Below are 16,686 nucleotides of genomic sequence, written 5' to 3' on the forward strand. Positions count from 1 at the left end.
ATTACACATAAACCTTAATGTTTAGTTTTTTTTTTAATTTTTTAGATTTTCTATTCATTCACATTGTTATTGTTTAAGTATCATTCATAAACTAAAAACTTATGTTGTTATCATTATTATTAAACCTTTTATGTGTTTGCAAGCCATTCTTTCGACGTATTTCTTGTGGGTGCTCTCAGTCTTCTTCGTTATTATTACTATTATTATTAACTAATATAATAAGATTTATAGTTTTAATAAAGATAACAAATATAAATAAAAATAATTTTAGAATTATTAAAATATGTCGATAATTACCGACACATTAGTATTGGATTTTAGATTTTTAAAATTAATTTTCTTTTAATTATCCTAAAAAATTTATTTTCATCGCTAATTGTTTCATCATGGATTACGTCAATTATATGAAAATAGCATATTATGAGCTTTAAGTCTTTTTGCACATTGTTACTCAACTTGAGAAACTAACTCTCTTCTTTCATTGACTGTTTGTGAATATGTTAGAATGACTCCCACCTATACTACATATATCGTTCGAACCACAGATGTCACACCCCCACTGTTAAACTTGCGACACCACATCATTCTCATCAATTTCCCTCTTTTATCTTCGTCTTTGATTTTTAGGTAAATAAACTTACTTCATTTTTTGAAAGACCGATGAAAGAACAAGTTTGATATTGTAAAATAAGTTTGAGAGCGTAGCGAAGTGAAGTTTAAGATGCATAGAATAAGGGATAATAGTTTAGTTTACATTGAGATGAGTACTATCGAATACATGTTCCAGAAAAGAAACTCTAAGAAGTTTTCCATAAATTGAAAGTATTTAAGATGTTTATAAATTGTTTTCTATGTGTTTACTTATGTGTGCTTTTCATGAAATGATTTTATGAAATAGTTTTAAGAAAGGGTAAAAAGATTAAATGATTTGAAAAAAGGGTATCATGAATACTTGTGATGTAAGAGTGAGGAAAAGACTTGTGTGTCCCTCTAAAGTTCATAACAAACAATAAAGACCAAAGAGTAGTGTGGTATTCTAGCTCACCTGTACCCAATAAAGACCAAAGACTTGTGTGTCTCATATGTGCATGTAGGGTAGCTACCTTATGTATGGGACCGTCATTGATACCTCACCTGCACCCAAAAAGAGATTAGATAGAAACGAGAGAAGTCGTGATGTAGGGTGCTTTGTGATAACTATGTCATAGTCTTCATTGCTATCAAAACGAGAAAACTGTGAGCGGGATCACAAAGTGATAAACATGGATAGCTACAGTTGTATATTGTGTTGTATTCTTTCAATTTATGTTGTATATAAATGCTTATACATTTTAAGTGTTTCAAGAAGAAAAAAGTAAAGAGTTTAACCAAAGAGTTTTATACATTTTAAGTCTTTCAAAGAGAAAATATAAATGGTTTATTAAAAGAGTTTTAACATTTCAAAGTGATATTAAAGAGAAAATATGAAAATAGTTTAATTAAATGAAATAAGATTTGGGACAATGATTATTAAAAGAGTCATAAGATTTCAAAGTGTTTTTCAAAAAGAGTAAATAATGAAGAATTTATTGTAGGTTCCCTTGATCTGTGATGATTAACAATGAAAGGATTGAAAGAACACAAGATGTATCACAAAGGTTTTTCACTAAGAAAATATTCTCACAAAGAGAACGAGCACAAAGCTCTTTAGGGTTCGATAATCAATTAAAGATACGAACCCTAGTATATAAAGAAATCCCTAACAAGCAAGGGATATCACCTAATCTACGTTAATAATAGAATATATCTGATATCCCTAAGAATCGGATCTTTTAACTAACTTTGTATCCATCTATATATATAAAAAATTACATTTATGAAGTGTACATGCTGACACGACATTATAGATTTGATTTCACATTGACGCTGGTGAGAGACGTTGGCGCCGATGAGAGTGTTAACGTGAAGGTTTTGCATTATCTTATTCTAAGGTCCTTACAATCTTCCCTGATCCGATGATTTTAAAACCCAAGATCTTCTTCTTCTGAACGACGGTAAAATTCATTAGTACCTGCTTCAGCTTCTAGCTTGAGTTATAAATAATCTAAGATAGCAAGATCTTCATTCCTTTTGTTGAATTAAAGAGAAATGAAAAAGTGATAGTTGCATTCAAGCTTTGGGTGACCCAAGTAGTCAAACCTTAGCTGGACAAGATGCTCCGTGTGAGCTTTTGCTAGATCAACTGAATGTTGAAAGCACATGCTCTGCGATTCATCCACATAGAAGATTCCATGTTCAGGGTAAACAATGAACATATGTTGAATAGGATGAAGACCCACCAGAAGGTAATTATCAATAACTTTGGTACCAAAAGGGAGTAGAAATTTAACTCCTTTGAAAGAACGTCTTCTAGGCACCATAGCAGATGCTGAAGAAATTATTGGAAGACTTTGGTACTAAATCAAGGTCTTTAACCTTTGTGACGAGACGTTCTAGAACAAGCAGCTCCCCAACATATTTACCCTCTTGTTTGTTGACCAATTCTAGGAGTTATAGCCACTTGTTGTATCTAAATTTGACCAGATCTTGGACAAAAAAGACTTCAGTTTATTGGCCCGTAGCTAGACCCTTATCACCTTTCCTGGTAATCTGCATTGTAAGAATCTTTTTGTTTTTGTACTTAGTGCATCTAACTTTTGATTATTGGGTCAGGATCCTTTCTCCCTGTTAGCACATCACTAAACCTGCTCCTCTCAAGCTTAGTGATATTATTTTCTTTCATCTCTTTTTCCTTTTTCATCAACATGTTAAACTTGTTGAGACGTTCAATTTGATCAAGTAATGAACCAGAGGCAGACGAAATTTATTGAATCCTTTTTGAGTCTTTTCTGGTAATCAATCAATTTGCAGTTTGAATGTTGTGTTGTCGGGCAAACTCTCTAGCCTCTTCAACGGACACACCCCATATGCTTACCATTTTAGACACAATGATATGTTTGTGTTTCTTCTCAGATGAGCTACTGTCGGAAGTAGAATCAACTTTTGCCTTCGTTTTCTTGTGCAGGGGAACATCATCCTTTGATTCAATGTTACCTGGTTCCCCTTGAGGGATATGTTGCTTCCTCTCAGCATCAACACTAGAGGTGTCAGTGTCAAGAAATATTATCTAAATAGGTTGCACATCCATGAAAGATAGCTTCATGTCCCATTTAGCATTACTTGTACCAGTGTCAACGTCATTCTCCCCCATTTGGCATCATCAGACTGAGTAGGAGGCATACTGATAAGTGCTAATGATCAATCCTGAGGAAATATAGCAGGATGAGGACTCTTGGGAGGTGGAGGTGTTGATTGAGAAGGTCCTGAAGGTGGATGTGGTGGAAGTATGGAGGTGGAAGGACTGTTGGAAGACCGAGCACCTTTAGAGTCAGGAGGTAGTTGATGGTCATCCCCAACTGGAGACTGATTGTCATCATCATCATTCTCGGTATCAATGCCAGTGACTATGCACTTGATCTAAATGAAATCAGTCTTGATTGCGAGCAGCTACTGATTTAAATTTGATATGAGCTGAACAAGTGACTCTAATGTAGAAAGAGTCTTTACTTGAAAAGCTTTGAAGTTAACAAGAAACTGAATTGTTAGTAGTGGCTCCCCCTGAACGGTTGCTTGCTCCCCCTGAACAGTATGAGCAATTTGTTGAATTATCAGATCTTGTTCAGGTTGAACAAGGGAAGTAGTGACATATTGAACTTTAGGTTTCTCAGAAGAACGACATAAAGGGTGTTCGAGTACTAGCAATAGAGGAAGTAGGAGCAAAAGATATAAAACCTTGACCATATGGAGGAGTCTTTGATATGTATTCAACGTCATCATCATTACCTTGTTGATCAGATAGTTGAGCTGAAGGAGTTCCGGGAACAATATCTTCTTCTTCATCAACATATGAAGAATATTCAAAACGAATGTGTTTTTTGGGTCGACTTGATTCAGCTTTATTGAGATCCTGTAAGTTTGCTTGGTTGGCTTGATCTGGATACACATGAACCATTTCTGTATCCTGACTATTGTAATTACACGCCAGCATCTAAGTTCTTATTGACAGCGTTGGCATCTTCATCAAACTGAGAGAGACTCTCAGTGTCTATCTGTGTGTCTAAGTCTTTGTGTGTTCGGAAGTTTCTTGGTTTGACACTAAGTGGATTTCATTCCCCATTAATTCATATTCTGATAAGACAGTAGGAGCCACATATGCCAATTTTTCATACTCACGTGGAGCATTAATCCACTTCTGCATACCCTTTGTAATTCTCCGTTCATCATCAGGATCTTGATTAAACAACTTGGAGGAGGTGAAGGAGTGAATCCAATCTTCAGCTTGATCATCATCATAACCAGTACCAAAATGTTGAAGGATGAGTGTTGACCATCTGGTACATGGAAATGAGGAGATCTTTTACTACCTTAGATAATTTTGGTAAATTGATCAAATATCATCTGAGAAAAATAAAGTTGCTTATTCTTGATGATAGAGAAAATAATGCATTTCTCATAAGAATTCATTTGATCAAGCCTTCTAACTTTATTAGTGAGACATTTTCCTAGAACATAGTGAGAAATATCCATGTAGCGGGAAGATGTTGACAACAAAAAATGTAATCCTTTTGTTTCCCAAAATCATAAACACTAGAATAGCACGACATTCATCGATAGATGGAAGATGAAAATTTTTGTCATGAATTGGGAGTCGTAGGGCTCTTCGAACATCCATTATAGTCATTGAAATCATATGATATCCATCATTGAGTATGCCAACAATTACTTCAGCATCAGTGAAGGTAGTGGTGAAGTGGAACTCAAAAACATGTTGTGGAAGAAAAGAATCATGAACATATACAAAAGCATAGTGAAGTGGATAAGCTGAAAGATAGGCCACAAAATCTTCAAATCCCGTATTCACATAATTTTTAGGGATATTAGGAGAGAAAGCTACATTGTTCGCCATGATGACGATGGGAGAATCAGGAGTTCCAGTAGCTTTGATGGCGTTTGGAGTCGGAGCATATGTGTAAAGAACATATGGAGGAGCCATTGTGATTAGGGTTCTTGTGATTGAAGACATATCAAGGCTTTTGATTGCAATGGTAGCGTAATATGATGAGAATGATAATCCTCCCCTTTTATATATTTGAGAGCATCGTTGAGAGGTGATCATAAAAGAGAGAAGAATTTTCCCCAAATCTCGTAGTTATCTAGGAGTGACACATATCCCAAAATTTAAAAAGTTACCGTTTAAAACAAGCTTCTGAAAAGACGATAACTTGATCTAAGATTTGCATTTGGTAACAATCAACAGTGACAAAACAATGTAGATGAAACCAATGTATAAAACATGCGTCAAAAAGATAGGAGGGCATTCGGTGTATCACACTAGTGTGTTGCGGCACTAGTAGATCATTCACACATAGTTGCAAAGTCTCATTAATGTATGGTTCTATACGTTGAATCATTAACGAATTTTATTAGAAGAATAAATTTGGGTAAGAACGGGATGATGCGTGTAATATATTCTGACACGAAATGTACTCATCCGCATAGAGTGTAAAATTTTTATCAGTGTAAGGCTTTTACAGCAAATCATAATATTATTTTTTAGAATATTTATAGGGTGAGAACGGGTAGGTGTGTATACTATATCATAATTCATGATATATCTATCGACACAGATTTTTCAAGTTCTCACTAGTGTTTGGTATTTAACACCGAATCATAAAGCTTTAAGAAGAATTTAGGGGCAAGAATGGATTGGTGCATGTGATAAACTACAGTACATAGCTTAACCATCGACATAGATTTTTCAAGTTCTCATCAGCATCTGCTATTTAATGTTGAATCATAAAACTTTTCAGAAAAATTTAAGAGCGAGAATGGGTTGTGCGCGTGATAGACTACGATACATAGTCTAACCATTGGCGCAGAGTTTCGAACTTTTATTAGTGTGTGGTATAGCACAGTGAATCGTCAAGTTCTATAAAAGAAGACTTGTAGTGACAGAATCAGAATGTCTCAGTCACACTAAAGTGAAATCTATGTGAATCATAGACAGTGTCTAGCTCATCAGTAGGAAGTGGTTCTTATTCCAGCAACATAAAGTTAAGTTGCATTCTAGAATCAGGGTTCACTATTAATTCCATTAATATCGTACAATACAAAAATTAGAATAAAATAAAAATGAAACATAAAAGAATTAGTCAAATAAGGTAATATTCAAAGAGACAGAAACATGCAGCTCTTTCAAAAAACTAATAAAGATCAGATTTTGTGAATCCTTTGAATTGAATAATCATTAATGACTTTCTTCCTTTCAATATATCTACCACTCAACCTTTGTCTATAAAGAGAGACAAAACACAAGCAAATATATCAAAAATATAGATCAAAATATAAGAAGATAGAAATGATCTTATCCCTTGAAGTAGAAAAATATTTGATGTATTCCAAGCTTTAAATTCATCATACTCAAAGAAGACCCTACAATACTCAATCATTGTAACCAACGAGTTAATAGGTTTCAATCTTTGTAACCTTCGAGTTATGAAAGGAAAAATGAAAATACTCGAAGAAACAAACAGGTGTGAACCACTAGATGAAACACAAGGCGCAATGTCTTGATGATGAGTCCTTTGGATCTCAGATGGGGTTTGGTGTGGCAGTGCGAGCGCCTATGGAAATTAGTCTTGCCATACTCACTAGCTTTACTTGGCCCCATTGCAACAGAAATAGGGTTTATGAGTGGGCAAGAAGAGCATCCTAAATCTATTGTTTGGACACAGTTCTTTCTTATCTTGTGTCGACAGTAGGACGCTCAGTGCCAATCACCCTAACCATCTTCTTCATAATGAAGGATGCATGTGTTGAAGAAAATATGCAGAGCCAATGTAATATCCATAAAAATCATGCCAAATTTAAACTTTTTAAAACATTCCAAAACCATTGATTATTACAAAACTTGTTTTCAAAATAATTCAGTGTCAAAATATCCCAGAATCAAATCGTAAACAATAGGAGGTGCACGATCACGCAATCACCTTCCCGCGATCGTCAGAAGTACCTAAAACAAAATCAACAACTATAAGACCAAAGCTTAGTGAGTTCCCCCAAAATTCCAACGCCATACAGATATAACCATATCATATAACAAACACAACATGCATAATGAGCCATCAGTCTGACTGGACCGCCTCGCAGGCCATCAGTCTATCTGGACCGCTCTCTGAGCGATCGACATGTCTGGACCGCCTCTCAGGGCCTTCAGCCTATTCGGACAGCCCGCCGAGCCTTCAGTCTGACTAGTGTGCCCTAACCGGTATGTAGTCTATCCGGTCCGCCCTGGGTGTCTTGGCCTACAACACAAAGCAGTACCTGCCTCAACCTAATCCCAAACCCAACGAACATGTGCACATAAATAACATACGCTAGCATGTAATAACAGATAGTCATTCTGATCTAATAGATCACTAACATAGCAACCATCCTATAACCAGAATATCGATCTAACCGATCTCTAACATGGAAACCATCCTATAACTAGGATATCAATCTAACAGACTACTAGCATAACAACCATCCTAAAACCAGGATGCAATCTAACAGATTAATAACATAACAACCATCCTAAAACCAGGATGCAAATCATAAAGGGTCGGCCTTGGTGTCGTAGACCCTATTGATATAGTGAGGAGAACTCACCTCACAAGTAGCTCGAACCGATAAACTCAACTCCACCAAATGTAGCTCCAAATCCAACACCTACATCCACCGATGACTCACTTCCATAAATTCCCCGATTTACCAGAATACCCCCAGAGGTCAAACTGACCAACCCTTGGTCCAAGTCAAAGTCAATGGTCAAAGTCAACAGTCCATGTTGACCCAAATCGTCGAGTGCAGCCAGCAACTCGTCGAGTTCCTTATGAGTTCAGAAGGTCATAAAACCATCACTGACCCGCCGAGTTTCCGACCAACTCGTCGAGTCCATGTGTGTCCAAAAGTCAGGGAAAACCCTAACTGATTCGTCGAGTCCTCTTGCTGACTCGCCGAGTCCATGCAGAAACCAAACAACCGGAAAACCCTTCCCAACTCGTCGAGTCGGCTTATCCGACTCGTCGAGTTCATACAGTCCATTTCTTGTCCAGATGATCTTGAGCCACTCCAAAGCTTCAAATGGTAGATCTAGCCTCCTAGGGCCTATTTATCACTTAAAGTCGCAAACTTTACGTGCATGCAAGGTCTTAAGAGCCAAAACTAGGCTAAGGAAGAAGCTTAAGGCAAAGAGAATGCCATAGCTTGACAAAGACTGAGACTTTATGACAATAAGGAGCTAAAGGAGTCCAGATCTAAAGTTGCAACCTCATATCTTGTCCTAAAACCGGAAATACCACAAAAATACACCAAAAAGGGTTCTAAAACCATGAATGAAGAGATCTAGCTAAAGGAGAGCCAAGGTGACGACTTGTTACCTTCAGTGTGATACTAAGATGGAGTAGAGTTCAGATCTATAACTCCTCCTTTTTCCAAGCTTCTTGAACTTCAAGTTCTTCTCACAAAGATCCACCTTCCAAACTTAAACACACAAATATGGAGAGCCAACATGATTTAGGGTTTCTGAGCTCAAGGGGAGCTGTAAGGGAGGCTAAGGGAGGCTAATAATCCTTCAAAGAGGGTGCAAAACCCTGGAAATTAGGGTTTCATCCTCCAGCTCCAACTCGTCGAGTTGGTCAATTAAGACACACGACCAAATTCATTCCTACTCGATGAGTCACGACATCCAACTCATCGAGTAGACCTTTCAAAATGGAAATAAGGTTGTAAAGTTCATACCTAAGAGTCAGGGTGTTACAATTCTCCCCCACTTGAAGTAGACTTCGTCCTCGAAGTCCGCTGTGGTGAACAACTCCGGGTAATGCTCCCGTATCTCAGCCTCCGGCTCCCAAGTCCACTTATATCCCTTCTGGTGCTCCCATTGTACCTTTACCAAAGGTACTTCCTTGTTCCGTAGAACCTTTACTTTCCTCTCCAAAACGACCACCGACCTGTCCATGTAATTCAGGCGCTCATCGACCCGAATATCATCCAATAACACTACTGCCTCCTCGTCCAGGGGCTCATCGACCTGAATATCATCCAATGACTAAGCTCCTCAGGGAGATCTAATCTATACGCCACCTTGCCAACCCTGGAAATGATCCTGAACGGTCTGATATATTGGGTACCCAATTTCCCCCTCTTCCTGAAGCGGATCACACCTTTCCAGGGTGAGACCTTCAGGAGTACCATGTCACCGATCTGAAACTCCAACTCAGATCAGCGTCGGTCGATGTAGCTCTTCTGCCGACTCCGTGCGGTCTACAGCCGCTGTCTAATCTGTTGAATCATCTCGGTAGTCTGCAGGACTACCTCGGTCCGACCCATCACCCTGTGACCCACCTCGCCCCAACAGATTGGGGTGCGGCATCTCCGCCTATACAACAGCTCATATGGTGGAGCACTAATGTTGGAGTGAAAGCTGTTGTTGTAGGAGAACTCTGCAAGGGGTAGGTAGGAGTCACAACTCTCACCGAAGTCAATAACACATACTTTCAACATATCCTCAAGAGTCTGTATGGTCCGCTCACTGTGGGCATCCATCTGTGGATGATAGGCTGTACTGAAGTGCAGCCGTGTGCCCAGTTCCTTGTGGACTTCTGCCAAAATCGGGAGGTAAACCGAACATCACGGTCTGACGACGATAGAAACCGGAACCCCATGATGAGCAACAATCTCGCGTATATACACATCAACCAGATTCTCGGCCGATGAGCTCTCCCGAATGGGCAGAAAATGACCACTATTGGTCAATCGATCCACGATGACCCAAATAGCGTCGAACCCCTTCGATGTTCTCGGCAGCTTGATGATGAAGTCCACCGTGATCTGCTCCCATTTCCACATGGGGATCTCTAGAGGCTTCAACTTTCCATGCGGCCTCTGGTGCTCGGCCTTGAACATCCTGCAGGTCAAACACCTCTCAACTCACCAAGCGATCTCACGCTTCATGCACGACCACCAGTAACTCAATCGCAAGTCCCGGTACATCTTGGTGGCCCTCGGGTGAATAGAGAAGCAAGACTTATGAGCCTCCTCCAATATAGTCTGTCTGACCCCACCAGACATCGGTACCCTGACCCGACCGCAATGGGTAAATAGTCCCCAACTATCCTGAACAAACCGGTGTTCTCACCCCTAATCCACTCCAGCTTCCAATTCTCCTGACGCATACCCTCTGCCTGGGCTTCCTTGATCAAGCCCACAAGTGGAGAATCCACTGAAATCCTCATGCACATCACTGGAGTGGATGATCCAGCAGACTTGCGGCTCAGAGCGTCCACAACCACGTTCGCTTTACCTGGGTGGTAAAGGATCTCACAGTCGCAGTCCTTGACTACATCCAGCCATCTGCGCTGTCTCATGTTCAGGTTCGGCTGATCCATGATGTGTCTCAGGCTCTTATGGTCCGTGTAGATGGTATAGCGGACCCCATAGAGGTAATGTCTCCATATCTTGAGAGCGAATACCACTGCTCCCAACTCCAGATCATGAGTAGGGTATCTCGTCTCATGCGGTTTCAACTGTCACGATGCATAGACTATCACTCCTCCTCGCTGCATGAGGACCGCTCCCAGTCCTGTGATGGATGCATCACAGAATACCACAAATTCCTAAACTCCATCTGGAAGAGTCAAGAATGGAGCCTCGCATAGTCGCTGTCTGAGGGTCTCAAACGCCCTCTGCTGCTCGGTGCCCCACCGGAAACCCACCCCCTTCCTCGTCAGATGAGTGAGGGGTACTGCAATCTTGGAGAAATCATGTATGAATCTCCGGTAGTACCCTGCCAATCCCAAGAAGCTCCTGATATCCGAGCGAGATTTCGGAACCTCCCACTGTATAATCGCCTCGATTTTGGCCGGATCGACCAAAATCCCCTCCTGGTTAACGAGATGTCCCAGGAACTAGACCTCTCGTAACCAAAACTCACATTTCGAGAAGTTGGCATAAACCCGTTCTCGCCTAAGAACTCCCAATAGCTCCCAAAGATGCTCCTCATGCTGCTCCCAGGTCTTGGAGTGTAACATCCCAAAATTCAATGCTGAAAATTTCATTTTTAAATAAGTTATTATAAAACCAAAAGTATAAAAACATCCATAATAACATCCCATGTCAAAACCAAAGTAGAAATAATCAAAACATGTTATCATAAAACAATATCATAGTGTAATCCCCAAGATCTCACGTGCGGAAATATAGTGTGATGCTCTGCGATCGAGCCGACTCCTTTACTTTGATAACGAACTACCTGAAACCAAAACTGAAAACCGTAAGCACAAAGCTTAGTGAGTTCCCCCATCATACCACACACCATTCAATAACATACCGTCAGGCAATTCTGGGGTGCCTGACTTACCCAGGTCAAGCCATTCTGGGGTGCTTGACTTACCCATGTCAAGCCATTCTAGGGTGCTTGACTTACCCAGGTCAAGCCATTCTGGGGTGCTTGACTTACCCGTCGGTCTAGTTCACCCGACTAGCGGGGACTATTTCACCCCCTACCATTACCACACAATAATATAACACACAAATACTACCAGGCAATTCTGGGGCGCCTGACCTACCCAGGTCAAGCCATTCTAGGGTGTTTGACTTACCCGTCGATCCTTAGGACCGAAGGGTGTTTGACTATTTCACCTCCTACTACTAACACATAATATCATAGCATAAACATACTGTCAGGCAATTCTGGGGTGCCCGACCTACCCTTCGGTCCTAACGACCGAACTTGGGGACTATTCTCCCCTCTACTACCACTATCACATATAACATATCATGCTAGCACATAAACATATCAGGTAGTAGCAAACCTAGGTGAATATCACAAAGACAATCATCTAACATACAACTCCTACTGGTGGGCCGGTATTGTGGCCGTAGACCCACCGCTACTGGAAGGTAACTCACCTCACACTGCTGAAGTCCCTTAGACACAATCCTAGCTGCTGGTTGATAGATTCTGGAACTATCAATATCAAACATCACCCAATTAATAATTGGGTCCCAACACAAAAATCATAAGTCCATGTTTGGGGTAAAAGACTACTTTACCCCCATCTTAGCTTCATTCAAGCTCAAGGCCTAAAGGTCAAACTGTGAATCAAAGCCCAACATATGACCCAATTTTCCAAATTGGGCCCAAACCTTTACATGGTCTCACTCTAAGGCCCAACCATTTATTCTAGTCCAACCTTTGACAGTCTAATGGTCCAATATCATATAATCTTTAAGGCTCAAACTATGGCCCATCTATGGCCCAATTTTCCAAATTAGGCCCAAACCCTCATATGGGCCTTACCCTAAAGCCCATTAAATTATTCTAGTCCATTTGCTTGTTCTTGGATGACCCATTAATAACCCAATTACCAAATCCCAATAGGAAGGCCCAACTTAAGGCCCAAGTGATAATTAGGGTTTCACATAAAATGATGATTAGGGTTAAGTGTCCCTACTTAACCCATTAAGGACTTAATCCATTAAGTCCTACATGGCCTTAGTTTAATTCCAAATGGTTATTAATTAATATTTTAATTTAATAAACGATTCTAGTGCGGGTCCCGATTGATCTAAAGCCCATATATCCAAAATTAGGGTTTTCTAAACCCTAATTAGGGTTTCCAACCCATTCATAGCCCAATAGGCCCAAAACCAAGTCCTTAAGCCCATTAGGGTTTCCTTAGGTCAATTAGGGTTTATTAGACCCATTAGGGTTTCACTAAGCCCATTAGGGCTTCATTAGGCCCATTAGGGTTTCAAGCATTCCAACCGAATCAAACACGACAAGGCAAAGCACACCGCCACCCGACACGGCAGCCGGTGGCGGCATCCACCACCCTACGATGGTGGTTTTACGTTTTCTTTTCATTATCCAAATTATAATTTACACTTTACAATAGTAAATCTCAAAATAAACACACACTAAACAAAATAAAAACACATAGCCACCCTATGGTGGCTGGTGGTGGTAGATGGTGGCAGCCACCACCTCACGGTGGTGGTGGCATTCCCGGCCAACTAAACACCCATATAACACCCTCTCTCTGCAGAAACGAACACAAACGCCCCAAAACACACCCACAACCACCTTCCACGTTGGCTAGTGGCGTCAGATTAAGGCATCACAGCGGCAGCGACATCAATGGTAGCTAAGGGCAGCAGCAATTGGCGGCGGGTGGAGCTGGAGGACACCGATGAAGCGACGACGGACGAAAGGAGGAGGGAGGAGATCCGGCGGCACTGTCGTCGACTGGGAATGGCAGCAGCAGTGTTTTGCGTTGATAGCCACCACCTCACGGTTGTGGCGGCGGTTTTTTGATTCCCTACTGAGCAACACATACACCCACCCATAAAAACGAACACAGTAGCAGCAGCGGCAAAAGACGGCGGCGAGCGAAAGAGAAGGAGAAGAACGGGGGAGGTTCGGTGGTCCTTGGCGGCGTAGCAGTAGCGAACGGCAGTAGCGAAGTTCAGCTCCTCTGGCTTCATCGTCGTCGGCGGTGATTGTGGTTGCGGGGGCTCCGGCGGCGAAGTAGCAGCGACCAGGTGGCGATCAACTCCCCAAGGCGGCGGTTGGAGGTGTCAATGAGAGGGTGACGGCTGATGGTGATAATTAGGGTTAGGGTTTGCGGAACCTTAAATACCCGTCCCCACTCTATAAGTTTTCCATAATGACAACAACAGTCCCTCCACACCCCTTTTCTTTTAAATGTAATACAATATTTACCCTTTCAACCCCATCCACGCAAATCCCTTACAAATTAAGTCCCATAAATTACCAAACAGCCCCCATCTTCTAAAATCTTTACAATTCAGCTCCCTATGTTACCTCTTTAGCCCCAAATATCTTAATTATGACATACTCAGCCCTCCCACCTATTTTCCTTTCAATTTAAATCCAAATAATTACCATGGAGGCCCTGTCTTCATAAATATTTAGAAACTGAGTTCAGAACTCACAATTTTAACCCCCAACTTCTAAATTATGCCAGATAACTCCTCGAAATCAACACCTTGCTATATAATTACGAATTTTAGGGCTATTATACATTAATTAATTAATTAATTTATTTATTAAATAAATGGGGTGTTACAACTCTCCCCCACTTAAATTAGATTTCATCCTCGAAATCATTCCTTACCACTCCTTACACGCCCAACTACTAAAGTAACATGGTTACCATCATGGGACACCCTAGCCTTTCCATGGTAACCGTGACCAACCTTCGCAAAGCCTTAAAATCCGCCAGTAAATGAATCCATCGCGAAAAGATCACATCTACTCCGTATGGAATCTGCTGTCTCGAGAGGGTCTGAATCCCTGACAGATCACTCATACGGAATCATTATACCAACTAACTGAAGCACTGAGATGCCTGAATTACTAAACTGCCTGAAACGGTATGCAGCCACATGGCTGCTTTCCAAAATATACCGAGACCTGCCTGGTCTCAATTCGCTCGCCAATCTTCTGAAATATCGGGTTCCGACCCGGCTGCGGAGCCAAAGGACCCACACACAGTCGCTCCACGCGACTTCTGAACGAAATCCTTATCTGTCAATAGTTGCCATTAGTTATCTTACCACTATGGCTCTAACAACCTCTTGATCCAACTGGTCGGGTTCATGTGTCGAATCCTGTCGTCACCCAAACCAAGGCTAAAAGTGATGGCTACATGACCAATGATAGCCTTATCTCACATGTTCTTAAGTAGTTACTTGCTTCCCTGACCTCATAACTGTAGTGACGCTCCTACAGTCTTATCACTAGCTTAACCAGGTCTAATCCCTATGGGGAAACTCTTAAACCAATTCGTGGATTTTCCATGCATTCACTGCTACACCCGGACTGGTGGGTACTACTGTTCCTTCCGTGTCCTAACAACGCACTCATGCTATCTACCAACCTGGTGAATGCTACGGCTACACCCACAGACTTACAACACTCTATCACTATCAGGCTGCTAGTGAATGTTACGGCTACACCCGCAGACTTACAACACTCTAATACTATCTGACCGCTAGTGAATGCTACGGCTACACCCGCATACTTACAACACTCTCCATACTATATGATTGCTAGTGAATGCTACGGCTACCCTCACAGTCTTACAACACTTTCCATACAACCTGATCGCTAGTGAATGCTACGGCTGCCCCCGTAGTCTTATAACACTTCTCATGCTAACTGACCACTATTGAATGCTACGGCTACCCCCGTAGTCTTACAACACTTTCCAAACCGGGTCGATCACGCACTCGACCTAACACTCAACCGAACTGGAGTCCTAACTAAAGCTCTAATATGGTTCCCAAAACTTGTTGTCTGAGAGTCTCGAAGGCTGTCTGATGCTCAGGCCCTCAATGAAAGGCTACCGACTACTTGGTTAGTCATGTGAAAGGAACCATAATCTCAGAGAAGTCCCGTGTAAATCTCCGGTAATAACCCGCTAGACCCAGGAAACTCTGAATCTCAGCTGGAGACCTCGGAATCTCCCACTGCATCACGGCCTCTATCTTGGCCGGATCGACCAGAATACCCTTCTGGTTGACGAGGTGCCCAAGAGATTGTACCTCGCGCAACCAGAACTCACATTTGGAGAACTTTACAAAAAGTCTCTCCCCACTTAGATTCTACTAAGTCTTCAATGCACGCGAGAGTTGAAGGGTTCCCAATCCTTATTACTTTCTAATAGTCCACTGCCAACAATCTAAGCTTACCAATGCTGACGATCAATTACCAGTCAAACCTCAAGATCACCTATTCTCTGAAAACTGGAAGAGTACTCTTGAGATCTGGTCCATTCTGACACTTCAATCTACCTCCTATGCTGACAACTGGAGGCCTTAAACTTCGCCCTGGTTGACGAATTCTCGTCCCCACTCCCAACCTCGCAGCACCACTAAACTCTAACCGAACACAACCCATGCGAAAATACAATTCTTTTGAACATCCAATGACTGAATACTTATGCATCTAACCCCCGCAACTTACACTACCATCTTCATGCTACAAATCCTTTCTTAGCAACGGTGGTGCCTTGAACACCAAAGTTCTTCCATAGACAGCTGTCGACGATGCCCGGGAAATGATAGAACCACTGATCTCTGACTTCACTGGAGAACTATCGCTTTAACCCTGACCAAAGGATCTCCCAAATAATACTTCTGAACGGATCCCAACAAAGATTCGGAATAGTAACGGTACACACGGAACCCACTCCACAAGATGCATCCCTCTGTGGGTCATCAAGGACTTTTTGGCATGCAAGATGGCATATATGATCCTTGATAACCCAGACAATAGCAGAAAACCGACCCGAGATCTGACTAATCCAAACTCACTCAAATTTACAAAGTGGTACAACTTCCCAATATCCATCTAGTAGCAGTAGAAGATGACATACCCGCAACATATAAAGGAATCCTAATCACTTTTTGCTGATATGATGAACCACACTACCCTGTAGCAGCCTAAACCCTTGGAGCGACAAACTTCCTTGTGCACTTTCCCGTACGTGCTGCACTGACTCCGACCCTGTTGGCCTTTCATCCGATGATTATAAG

Source organism: Lactuca virosa, chromosome 3, assembly GCF_052849685.1.
Source record: "Lactuca virosa cultivar CGN04683 chromosome 3, Lactuca_virosa_CGN04683_v6, whole genome shotgun sequence".
In the NCBI taxonomy this organism is placed as follows: domain Eukaryota; kingdom Viridiplantae; phylum Streptophyta; class Magnoliopsida; order Asterales; family Asteraceae; genus Lactuca; species Lactuca virosa.